This window comes from Clarias gariepinus, chromosome 5 (genome assembly GCF_024256425.1).
Source record: "Clarias gariepinus isolate MV-2021 ecotype Netherlands chromosome 5, CGAR_prim_01v2, whole genome shotgun sequence".
NCBI lineage: Eukaryota > Metazoa > Chordata > Actinopteri > Siluriformes > Clariidae > Clarias > Clarias gariepinus.
Window position 1 is genome coordinate 10,659,000 of NC_071104.1, and position 10,319 is coordinate 10,669,318.

The following is a 10,319-nucleotide window of genomic DNA, read 5'->3' on the forward strand; positions in this document are numbered from 1 at the left end:
GCATAAAAATTTTGCATATTCACTTAACACTTACTGTATGCTATAATTTTATAATGGTTTTACTAAGGATTCATTCATATGGTCAAATTAAACTTGAAAATGCCCATCCCATGCAGTTCCTTATTTCACAGCAGTGTTACTGAGTATCTGATTAAGCAATGCTTGTCAAGCTTTTTGTTTTCTTTGATTAAATAATTAGTTTCCAATTGAAGATGAACAGAAGGTTTCCTCACACTTTTCCATTCACTTGCACAAAGTACTGAAGCACTTTAATTAATTCTACCTTTTATCTCTGTTAAAACATTAACATTCAAGTTTTGTTGAATGTCAAAGCAAATTTATCATTCACTCTGCTGTCTTCAAAATTTTGTATTGCAGTAGGTACCCTTTGTTATTATTCCCTTGTATTTCAGATGATTTGAATTAGTCTTTCATTCCCATAAGAGCTACTTTGTAATAATGCAAGCCCTCAAAAACCTAAAATTAAAAGTGGAATGGAAAATCATTTACATTGCTCTCTAAAACAGGTTAGTATTAACCACCTTTATAAAATGAATCATCTTTGATAAGCATTGTCAAAACATTTGTATTTTAAAACTACCACATTTCATTCTGTTGCCCATATTTTGTAGCATAAATACATTATATTATAGCAACATATTTGTAATCTATCATATATCGTTATTTCCTTCCTATGAACATTTGAGCCATCATAATACTGGTTATATTTTACATTATGCATTTCATTTTGTATTTGATTCTATTCCATTCAAATGATATTGTGTACTTGTAAATTTAAATCCCTGTTGCACAAACCGCAGGTGAAAAGGGAAGGAAAATCCCCTTCCCAGACTTGGGAATTTGGGAAGCCAAATTATTCTAGGATACACCAAATAATAGGATTCTGAATTATTATACTTGTGTACAAGGTGATGTACAGAGCTACAGGGTGAAGCAAAGAAGGAAAGAGTGTTTTGGGCAACCTTTCTAATTTATGTGTTTATACTGTAACAACATTTCTGGCTTAATTATTTTCCAGTGGCTAAATTAAAAGTGTCCATTGGGCTACGGCATATGCCCCTGCTGGATTTGGGTGGATGGAAGTGCCAGCTGCAGCTCAGGTCCTGTAAATCATTTGTTACAATGTGCCAGTGGCAATCAGTGCAGAACAGCAGAATCCTGAATTATTCCTTCACCTAATTTTGACAAATGACTCTTAGATTATAAGGGGAATATAATGGAAGTTTGTGTAAACTGTTTGTCATATGTTTTTGACATTTTTTTTCCCTTCCCTCATCCTTTGCCACAATTTCGAGACATTCATTTGTCGAGTTGGGAATTTGCACATCGGCTTCTGCTTCAACCCCGAACAAAGCCATTATCCAATTACAGGGGACATGAGGATCAACTCTGGAATCACTTTTAATTCTTGAGTCTGACAGCTTTGCAGGTTACACAACAATTGTTTAAAGTAGATTTAACTAAGTGTTCGATAACCTTTACCGGAAAAAAAAACACACACAAAGGTACATCACTATTTCTGATGAGGTCATCGACCAGTTAGTTGAATCTACTTTGAACAATTGTTGTGTTTTATTTATTAGAAGTAAATCATTGATTAGAAGTAAATGTAAATTTAAGTAAATTTTTTAAAAATAATAGTTAAATAAAATGTAAATAAAAACAACAAAATTATTAACTAAGCTTTACACATACTATTACATAAACTGTTTAGCAAACATGTAATACACATCAAATTACATTCCTTGTAAATACATGGAAACACTTAAATAACAATCATAATATAACATAAGTAAATTTTCTCTCTTGTATTGAGCACAATAGCAATTAAATCAAATATCAAGTAACTCAAATTCAAGTGATCAGTCCTTCGATAAGTAAAGCGTAGTATTATCATACCATCAATGTCCCTGACATGACCAGCAGCCAATGCGCTTCCCTGTCTCACATGTTACTGACTGAAGTCTCTTACACGCAGGTTTTTATACACCGACCCTATACTGTTACACCATAGTTACATCATAGTAGAGACTGAGGTGGCGATTCTCTGTTACAGATGGTGCTTGTATGTTGTCTGTACCTTTGCTCCAGTAGTGACTGTGAAGTGATGCATACTGTGATGTCATACTCTGATCGTGTCACAGTTGTTCCTTTTTGAATAAGTTCAGCTCCATCATTTCACTTATTTTAACTTTACACTTCCCACTTGAACTACTGGTTCTTGAACCAGAAAACTATAATGTAAACTATAAATCTGTGATTTCTTCATAGAATTATGAATGTTAAGTAAGGCTAGGCAATCATATACTAGTAGTGATGACACATTTCAAGTGATAAAAGATAAAAATAAATAAGACAACAGGAGCAGACGGTGTGCCATACATCGTCTCTATTTTTATATATAGATTTATATATACACTCTGTATAATTAAAAACAATGTCATGGCCTTAATCCAAAAAAAAAAAAGTGGCTGAGTATGTGTATAAAACTCATACAGTAGGTATATCTGACTTAATTGCTTTCTAAATAATTGCTTTACAAATTAGACCATACTTAGTACAGTACTTCAATGCAGCAACATCATCACCTCTAACTAAACTATGTTGGATTATACTCTTGTCAGGTCCATACTAAGGTAAGATATCCTTTATTCCATTGCCAGCATGGAATAAAACGTACCTATTTCATACATAGCTCTTTTTTTACTGATCATGCACACAGGGTTCCAATTGCAAACACAACTATACCTGAATAGAAAGCAAATGTTTTGTGTCCCATTGCCAGTCCTTATCAACCTTGTTGGTATTGGTATTGTGGTATCTAGAGGTTCTGATCCTGTTCCATTTCCTTATTTTTGCTTTTGCCTTGATGTGTTCATGTTTACTGCTCAGCTGTCATTTGTTTTGGGGTTTTTTTGGCACCTGTGTTTGATTTTTCTGCCAAGTTTAAAAAAGTTTTGTGAAGCTGTACTTGCATCCTCTTGTCCATCTGACACTTCTCTTTTGTTTACACCGTGCTTGATCTTCATAGCATTTCATTGGTTCTTTATACGTATACTGGGGAAGATTGGAAGTAATTGTGCAGGGGGAAGCACATGCAGGATTGTTCATGTGTTAACCTCATGCAGATCTATGTGCAGCGAAAACATCAGCAAAAAACAGTTACTTTAAGGCAGCGCACAATACTATCAATGACTTTATCAATGATTTGTCATATTATATGAGGTTTCATATTGTTTTCTTCATATATTTTATTTTGTCACTCCATATGCTGTTTTATTACTTTATGGATTTTTGTTGCACTTTTTGGAATCTCTGTTTAAATTTCATTTTAACTTTATTAACGCACATGTAGATATTTGTATACAGTATACTGTATATCTGAGTGACTAAATAAATGTCACTCAGATATACAGTCACTCAGATATACTTTATCTCACATAACCATTATGTGAGATAAAGTAACTATTTTATCCATTACTCATGCTTACAGTTATTTAAAATGAATTAGGGGATAAGTAAGGGGTTCATTATTTAGAGAAAATGGGAGCGAGGTCATAATAAGCACAGGGAAACAAACAATCAAAAATAATTCTGAGAGTGAAGGTTCTGCAGGCCAAATCACTTTGTTGATGAAGGAAAACCAAACTAGTTTTTATGTCTACATAAATTGACATAAACTCTTTTTACAACTGTGGTGAGCAGAAAAACATCTCACACTGCACAATGGAATAATATTTCGTCATGGATCCATAGCAAGCTATACATGTCTTGACATAAACACCACTGGGTGTACTGTAGCTTGGGTTAGCTCTTTGAATCTTTGTGACAAATACCTGTTTCTCAAGTATCAACTTCTACCACAAATGGCTTGGATGAGTATGGGTGCATGCGAAATGGGGCTAAGGTAAACACTCCCTATACCCTTGCAATCCCCCAACCTCCCCCAGTTTAAATCTCAACCCACCCACCCACCTCCCCATGTTGAATCCCACAATAAGACAAATTAAAGTATTCTTTAATAGTGTTGTGAATACTAGTCTTTGATAGTGTTGTGATAGCCAGTTCCTAACTGCTGACACCTTGTCTTGGTACCCCAAAAAATTTCCCAGCACATCATATAACAGAACTGGTTTATAACTATTAACTTCAAACCTGTCAGAAGAGTGGACACTGACATGTTATTGACTGCGGGATTAGTAAAACAGCTGCTAACTACTCTCATAATGCATGATTTACTCCAACTGCATAAGCAGAGGCTGAGAGATTTTTTTGGAATTGATATATGACTGATTTGACAGGGCTTTCATGATAACAAGGTGCTGAGATACTGTACAGTATATGGACATATCATCAAGAGATACAAAGTAATTCCTACAAGCTAGTTTGGTGAGAACATAACCAGAGTATTTCTGGAAATGCAACTTTTAGGGCAGACTAATACCATCCATTTCTGGCAGCCATGGTATGGAGATTCAGAGCAAACTCCAGTCTCTCTGCCAGAGGAAGAGTAGACATTTACTGACCTTTTTCACTTTTGTTGAGTGAAAAAACACATTTAAACAAACTCAATAAATACTAGTACAAACTTACATTATTTTCGACCAGTTCCATACTGTGGTAGCTAACTTGTGTTATTCTTCTATCACCATGGTGATGAACTGTGCTTTTGACTCTTGTTTGCATACTTATTCCTGATCTTTACACTTACTAGGGTAACCAGAATATTTATCTAAACAAGCTAACAATGTGGCAGTGGTTGAGGGTAAAGGAGTGTGTTGCAGAGGTGGCAAAGTATTAATGATGTCATGAAAGGTGTAGCTTGGAGCTGACCTAATGTTCGATCAATTGTTTGGTTTGTTGCTGCTCTTCGTAGATCTGCATAAGTTCCATTGGAACTTGAGTGATTTCTTGGCACAGTTTACTAATGACATGGGAATGATTGATATATTTATTAAAACACACAGCATATTCCATAGCATTGTATTATTTCCAAAAGAGCCACTGAATTAGCTAAAACTTATAATAACAAAGCCGACCAAATCCAAAAGGAAGTATGAAGTAATAAAGTTCTGATATCAAATCAAACACCTACAAATGGATATCCTTAATACTATATCTTCTTTATCCATTTTCACACACTCGTTTTTCTTTTAAATAATTCACCCACAAAATAATACATATAAATATACTGTAGCGTTTTTCACCGCCACGCAGGGACTTGGAGAGATGAGTGAGCTTCTTTGCTGCCCAATGCAAATGGCTGGGAGTAATTTATTTCTCTTCAGCATGTAAACACCAAAACAATCACATCCAACCTCCATAAAACACACCTCTCCCCACACACACACCTCTGGCCGAAGCCACTAACTTAAACATCTTTTCCCAACAGGGTGAACACAAAACAATCCCTCCCGCAAAGCATGATGGTAGCCCATCAAAACCCCGCCCACGCCACACTGCCCCCACCCGAGCTGTGACCGTCCCCGGTCATCATGGCAAACTCAGTCTAGGAGGCGTGCCGGTGGTCGGCGCTGACGTTGTGAACGCCAGAGTCTCTTTGCAGAGGATGAAGGGTTGCAACCGTCCTCCTGAGGCGGCCCGGCCTCCACAGAGTTCGATATCTCGCTGGCGTTGGGCTGATAAGGAGCGAGACGGTCCCGGTGGAGCACGACCACTCGCGACCGCCCCGTCAACCGCACCCGGTAGACTACGTCAGAGAGCTGGGCCAGTACCGTGCAGGGCCCCACCCAGTGAGACATAAGCTTAGGGGAAAGCCCCCTTTTCCTTCCAGGGGAATACACCCAAACCTGCTCCCCAGTAGCAAAGTCTCGTCCCCGGCTGTGGGTGTCATACACGCGGCGCTGTTTAACACCAGCGTCCGCCAAGTGTCTACGCGCTAACTCGTGGACACGGAACAGTTTGTCTCTTAGTGAACAAAAATAATCCAACCCCGGCTTCGTAGGTAAATCCACTTGTGGAGGTGGGCCGAACACCAGGTCCACGGGCGTGCGCAATTCGCGGACGAACATTAACGCTGCTGGCGTCAGCTGTGAAGACTCCTGCACTGCGGTGCGATAGGCCCACAGCACGAGGGGCAGATGTTCGTCCCAATCCTTCTGCCGGGCGTGGGTAGTGAGTGTCCGGTTGAAACGCTCCACGAGGCCGTCACTCTGCGGATGAAGGGGCGTGGTGCGGGTCTTTTTCACCCCGAGGCGCTCGCACACCGCCGCAAACACCTCCGCCTCGAAGTTACGCCCCTGATCGCTGTGCAACTGCTCCGGGGCGCCGAACCGGCTGAACACCTCATCCACCAGCACTCGAGCCGTGGTGGAAGCGCTCTGGTCAGGAACGGCAAACGCCTCCGGCCACTTGGTGAAGTAGTCCATGGCCACCAGCACATACCGGTTCCCGCGATCGGAAATGGGAAACGGCCCAAGAATGTCCACGCCCATACGCTCCATAGGTGCCCCCACCCGAAAGTCTTGCAGGGGTGCTCGCGAACGCTGGATAGGGCCCTTCTTTGCCGTGCATACGTCGCATCAGTGTGGCAGCCCGGCCAATAGAAACGAGCGCGCAGCCGTCGTAAAGTTTTTGTTACGCCGAAGTGTCCCGCGCCCGCGTGCCCATGAACCATCCCTAACACCCGTGTCCGCAAAGTCCGCGGCACCAGCAGCTGAAAATATTCGCACGGCCGCTCCCAGTGGCGATAGAGTAGGCCCCCCCGCAACGATAGTCTGTCGAACTGCGAATGAAGCGCTTTTACCTCTAGGCCCAGGTGGACGACCGCGTTATACTCCGGTCTCCGGCCCGCTTTAACCCAACCTAATACCTGCTGCAGCGCCGGGTCCTTCTCCTGCTCGGCGATTAACTGTTCACAGTCCAGCTGCGGCACCGGCGCAACGGCTATAGGCGATGGTTTAGGCACCGCAGTAACTCGGCTGCACGCCGGCTCGGACGGCTGGTTGCCGACGGGGGCTCCGGAGGACTGTGCAGGAAGACTGTTCTGACTCACGAAGTTCGAAAAGTGCTCGACGTCGCAATCACCTGCGCGCGCTTCTAACCTCTCGCAGTGCCGACAGCGCTCGTTGCTACACGGCCGGCGGGACAAAGCATCGGCGTTAGCATGCAGTTTCCCCGCTCGGTGCTGAACGATAAAATCGTAATCTTGCAACCGCTCAAGCCAGCGCGCTAACTGTCCTTCAGGCTCTTTGAAGCTAAGCAGCCACACTAACGAAGCGTGATCGGTCCGCAGCAAGAAAGACTGCCCATATAAATACGGCCTAAAATGCTTAAGAGCCGCGACGACCGCTAACAGCTCGCGCCGCGTGACGCAGTAGTTCCGCTCCGGTCCAGACAACGCGCGGCTGAAGTAGGCGATAGCACGCTTTTTGCCCTCGGACACCTGAGACAGGACGGCCCCCAGGCCTACATCGCTTGCGTCCGTGTCGAGGGTAAACATACGGGACGCGTCCGGATATTCTAGAACAGGCGACGTAACCAGAGCTTCCCGTAACTGGGTGAACGCTCGCGCGTGCACCCAGTCCTAGCGAAACGGCTGGCTCTTTCTCGTGAGCTCGTGTAGCGGGCTGGCGATAGTGGCAAAATTCTTTACGAACCGGCGATAGTACGAGGCTAACCCGAGAAAGGTGCGTAGCTGCGACACATTTACCGGTTCAGGCCAATTCTGTACCGCAGCAATTTTGGCCGGATCCGTGGCAATCCCCTGTGCGCTAATCACGTGTCCCAAAAATACGGTCTCTCGCCGCAACAGCTGACACTTTTTGGGATTAAGCCGCAAGTTCGCCCGCCGGATGGCTAAAAATACCTCCCGTAGGTTAGCTAACGCGACCCCAAATTCCTTGCCGTGCACCAGTAAATCGTCTAAATACACGACACACCGGTTGCGAGGAATATCTGCCAATACTTTCTCCATCAAGCGTTCGAACGTAGCTGGAGCGTTACATAGGCCAAATGGCATGCGTCGAAATTGCCACAGCCCCTGTCCGATCGAGAACGCCGTTTTAGGACATGCTTCCAGGGCGAGTTCTACCTGCCAATACCCGCTACGCAAATCCAGCGAGCTAAACCACGCCGAGCCCGCAACGTGTTCAGGCGCATCATCTATTTGTGGTAACGGATAAGAATCTTTGCGTGTTACCTCGTTTAACCGCCGGTAATCCACACAAAACCGCCACGATTCGTCTTTCTTCCGCACAAGCACAACCGGCGAAGACCACGGCCCGGACGCTGGCTCTATGACGCCCGAGTCGGCCATCTCCCGCAGCGTCTGCTCGGCGATAGCCCGTTTAGCTAATGGGAGCCGTCTCGGATGTAGCCGCACAGGAGCTGCGTTACCCGTATCTATGGTGTGCTGCACCAAGTTGGTATGAGTGCACTCGCGCTCGTCTACCGCGAAAATGTCCGCGAACTCGTGCAAAAGAGACTTCACGGTGTCGGTCTGTGTCGGACTTAGCCCCACACTGCTACGCTCTATCAGCTCGGCCATTATCCTCACTCGGTCGGCTACCGGATGTTTACCTGGCGCGTCCACCAGAAGTTCCGCCCCCCTGGTGCGTGCTACTAACACGTCCGGCTGCGCTTTGGGCACTAGCAGCCTAGCTAACCCAAAGTTACCGCACAGAGTGCCGTCCGCGAGATTCAGTACCGCACCCCACCTTTGCAAAATGTCTAACCCCAAAATACAATCATCCTCTATGTCTGCCTCAAAGAATGGATGAGAAAGAATGACTGCACCTACTTGTATTCGCACTATGCGACAGGCCCGTATCTTCAGGTAACTCCCCGACACGGTGCGAATGTTCAACGCTGGTTCCGGCAGCATACAACCGCGCTCGCCGCGCTCCAATAGGCCCCAGCGCAGCAGCGAAACTGTAGAGCCGGTGTCCACGAGCGCCCGCAGCGAAACGTCGTCCAGGCCACAGTCCACGTACACACCCGCGCGATTCCCTAAACATCCCGACCGGAAGTTACATCCAGCAGTTGGGGAAACAAAAACGGCTGTGGGAGGCGGCTTCCCCTCAGCGCCCCCCGGAGCTAGTTTAACGGCTGCTGGGGTACGCTGTCCTCGGGCCAAAGAACGTTGCAGCTGTAGTCCGACGGTCCCTGGCCTCGGCGTCGTCGCGGAAACTCGGAGGCTGGGTCGAGGCCTAGCCGCGACGGGTAGCCCTGTCCCCGGCTAGGATCACCTACCGCGTGGCCCCGAGCCAAGGGAGATCGCTCCGCTCTTCCGCCGTGGTGTTCAGCCATGATGGGCTCGGCGCGCTCGGCCTCGCGCAGCGCCTCAGAGAGGGAAGCGGGTGCCGCTAACCGGATGTGCTCGCGCAGCCGCAACGGCCGGATTCCCCGAAGGAACGCGCGACGAGCTAGCTCCTCCTGCTGGGCGTGCTCAAATTCTGGGTAGCCCCGGCGCGCGAGAGATCTTAAGTCCATAGCAAACGCCCCCAGTGGCTCGGAGGCGCACCGCTCGCGAGTCGCTAGCTCTTCGCACGCAGCCTCCTTACGGTCACCCGTGCCGAACCGGAAGTGGAGCGACTCCCGCAGCTTCGCCCAGTCCTTCCGCTCATCAGCCCGGAGGTCCTCCAACGCCCGGAGCGCGTCGCCTTCCAGCGAGAGGGCCACCCGGATGGCGGTTTCCGCCGGGGACCAACCCGCGTAGTCGACGACTAGCTCCACTTGGGCGAGGAACGCGTGCGGCTCGACGGCGCAGCTGCATGTCGCCTCGCCGGCTGGCGGCGCTCGAAGCTGTAGCTCGCTTCTGCGCTGTGTCGCTGGAGGAATCCCCTCCGAAATCCAGCGCCGGAACCCGAAGCGCGCCGCTCCGCTCCGGTTGCCGCTCCTTGCTCGCGCTGGCCCCGTCAGGGAGGGTTTTCTTCCTTCTCAGCCGCTCTGCTACTCGGCGACCCTCCTGAATTCTCCGGATTTCCTCCGGGGTGCGCTTCAACCCGCTTCTCTCCATCCCACTTCTGACACCAAATGTAGCGTTTTTCACCGCCACGCAGGGACTTGGAGAGACGAGTGAGCTTCTTTGCTGCCCAATGCAAATGGCTGGGAGTAATTTATTTCTCTTCAGCATGTAAACACCAAAACAATCACATCCAACCTCCATAAAACACACCTCTCCCCACACACACACCTCTGGCCGAAGCCACTAACTTAAACACCTTTTCCCAACAGGGTGAACACAAAACAATCCCTCCCGCAAAGCATGATGGTAGCCCATCAAAATCCCGCCCACGCCACAATACTTAACAAAACAGAAACTAGAAATTGCTTAA